The 3,305-nt window shown below is 36.1% G+C and overlaps 1 pseudogene; it reads right to left on the bottom strand.

The window, feature by feature from the left end:
* Positions 1-2,783: 2,783 nt before the first annotated feature.
* Positions 2,784-3,103, bottom strand: LOC122903628 (annotated as a pseudogene).
* Positions 3,104-3,305: the final 202 nt, after the last annotated feature.

A 3,305-nucleotide genomic window follows, 5' to 3' on the forward strand; every position in this document is an offset into this window, starting at 1 on the left:
CATTTGTGTTTTCTGTGTATGATATGTCATGTACAAATGGTCAAAGTTTTACTTCTTTCTTACTGATTTGGATGCCTTTTATTTCTTTTTGTTGTCTGATTGCTGTGGTTAGGATTTTCAGTACTATGATGAATAAATGTGTTGAGAGTGGGCATCTTTGCCTGTTTCTCTCCTTAAGGGAAAGGCTCTCAGTTTTTCCCTATTGAAGATAGTGTTAGTTGTGTGCTTTTCATAGATGGCCTTTATTATGTTAAGGTATGTTCCTTCTAATCCTACTTTGGTGAGGATTTTTATCATGAATGACTCTTGTACTTTGTCAAATGCTTTTTCTGCATCTATTGAAATATCATATGGTTCTTATCCTTTCTTATTGATGTGATGTATCACATTGATTGGTTTGCAGATATTGAACCATCCTTGTAATCTAGGAATAAATCCCATTTGATTGTGGTGAAATTTTCTTTAATGATTTTTTAAAATGTATTGTTGGATTTGGTTTGGCTAGTATTTTGTTGAGGACTTTTGCATCTATGTCCATCAGACATACTGGCCTGTAGCTCTTTTTTGTGGTCTGTTTACCTGGTTTGGTATCAGGGTAATGCTGGCCTCATAGAAGGAATTTGGCAATTTTCCTTCCTTTTCTACTTTTTGGAATAATTTGAGAAGAGTAGGTATTAACTCTTATTTATTTATTTTATTTTTTTTAAAGATTTTATTTATTTGACAGACAGAGATCACAAGTAGGCAGAGAGGCAGGCAGAGAGAGGAGGAAGCAGGCTCCCTGCTGAGTAGAGAGCCCAATGCGGGGCTCGATCCCAGAACCCTGGGATCATGACCTGATCTGAAGGCAGAGGCTTTAACCCACTGAGCCACCCAGGTGCCCCTTCTTGGGAGTTTTTTGATTACGGATTCAGTTTCTTTGCTGGCAAGCAGTCTGTTCAAATTTTCTGTTTGTTCCTGTTTCAATTTTGGTAGTTTATATATTTCTAGGAATTTACCTATTTCTTCTAGGTTGTCCAATTTGTTGGCATGTAGTTTTTCATAATATAATAATTGTATTTCTGTGGTATATGCTGTTTTAAGGTTTTGAATTATTGTGTTTTCATTTTCAGTTGTTTCCATGTACTTTTTATTTCTTCTTTTATTTCCTGGATGACTCATTAGTTGTCTAATAGCTTGCTATTTAACCTCCATGTATTTGTGGTCCTTCTAGATTTTTTTCTTGTGGTTGACTTCTAGTTTCATAGTGTTTGGTCAGAAAAGATGCATGGTATGACTTACATGTTTTTTAACTTGTTGGGATCTGTTTTGTGGTCTAATATGTAATCTATTCTGAAGAATGTTCTGTGTGCACTTGAATGTGTATTCTGCTGTTAGGATGGCATGTTCTGAATATATCTGTTAAATCTGTCTGGCCCACTGTGTCATTCAAAGCCATTGTTTTCTTGTTGATTTTTTTTTTAAGATTTTATTTATTCATTTGACAGAGAGAGAGCATAAGCAAGGGGATCAGCAGAGGGAGAGGGAGAAGCAGGCTCTCCAGAGAGCAGGGGAAGACTGATGTGGGACTCGATTGCAGGACCCTAGGATCACGATCTGAGCCGAAGTCACCCCTGATTTTCTGTTTAGTTGATCTGTCTGTTGTTGTGTGTGGAGTGTTAAAGTTATCTACTGTTATTGTATTATTATCCTTTCTGTGTGCTTTAACAGTGTTATGTATTTGGATGCTCCCATGTTGGGTGCTCCCATGTTGGGTGCATGTCTTGTCATATCTTCTTGTTGGGTTGACCCCTTATGATACAGTGCCCTTCTTCGTCTTTTTGGCTTCATTCTAAAGTCTGTTTTGTCCAGTATAAGTATTGCTACTCCAGCTTTCTTTTGACATCCATTTGTATGACAGAAGTTTCTCCATTCCTCTCACTTTCAATCTGCAGGTGTCTTAAGGTCTACAGTGAGTCTCTTGTAGGCAGCATATAGATGGGTCTTATTTTTCTTTTTTTTTAATCTGTTGTTACTGTGTGTCTTTTGATTGGAGCATTTCGTCCATTTACATTGAAAGTAATCTTTTTTTTTTACATTTAAAAATTATTTTTCATTTAACCTTTGCATTTGTACTTTATATATTTTTTTCAAGATAACATTTAAAAATTATCCAACTACAATAGCAGCATAAATATAACTCTGCTGTTACAAAAAAAGCTAAACTGGGATCCACAGTTAAGTTATTCTCATATTTACAAGTATGATTCTGAAATAAGTACTACTTCTAAGCAGCTGTTATTGGCTTTTTAGGTCTGGTTTAAATATACGTATTTTTGGTTGTGGGGAAGCTTATAATGTTATATTCCATCCTCTGTTCTGAAAGGGTTAAGGGCCAACCGACCCTAAAAACTGAAGTACTCAATCAGTCTGCAGAACAGGCGGAACACAGTTAAACAGGATTTCTACATAACATCAAAAGCATGTGATATCTGCAGCAGTGATACTCTGCAGCAACTGGAAGTACTTCAGGATTGGCAAAGTGTCCTCTTTATAAATGATTTTATCAGAAGAGTTTAAGAAGGAGCATATTTTACCACTATCAAGTACATTTAAAACTGACATGTGCTAATTTAACTCTCCTGAATGACCTAGCTAATTACCTGGTCACTAGTAATTTGGTTACCAGGCAGAACAAGCTTGCAAGAAAGGAGGCTGATACTTAAATTACTGTGTTAATTGTGTGACCCATTCAAATGATTTATTTTCAACATAAACATATAAACTCAATATGAGATGCCTAATTAAAGCAGCACCACCAACAAAACCAAGAGAGCTTCTCTTATTCTAAGGTTAGGCTTTTCCCAGAATTTCTTATGAGTGCAATAGCCCATACTGAGAGTCATTGCTCCCACAACAAAGCCTTGGGCTGCCACAGACATGTGGATCAGGTGAACAGACATTTTAGTATTTCCCCTGCTCTTCAGTTTATAATCCATTTGCAACAATTGCTGCAAACCCCTCCATTCCAGCGGGAACATGCGGTGCCTCTGGTTTTTCGGATAAGTTTAGATCCCTGATCTTCATCATATGAAGAAAGGAAAACAACTATGCCAGTTGACATAGTGACTGAAGAATCTTCCTATAATAACAGGACTTAGGCTCCCAATATTAAAAGTAGTTATTGATAGATACATATTATTGCTATTTTATTTCTTGTTTTGTGGCTGTTTCTAAAGATTTTCTCTGATTCTCTCATGTATTTTTCCTTTTCATCATTTCCTGGTTTTCTTTAGTCATATATTTGGATTTCTTTCTCTTTATTC

Source organism: Neovison vison, chromosome 3, assembly GCF_020171115.1.
Source record: "Neovison vison isolate M4711 chromosome 3, ASM_NN_V1, whole genome shotgun sequence".
Taxonomy (NCBI): domain Eukaryota; kingdom Metazoa; phylum Chordata; class Mammalia; order Carnivora; family Mustelidae; genus Neogale; species Neogale vison.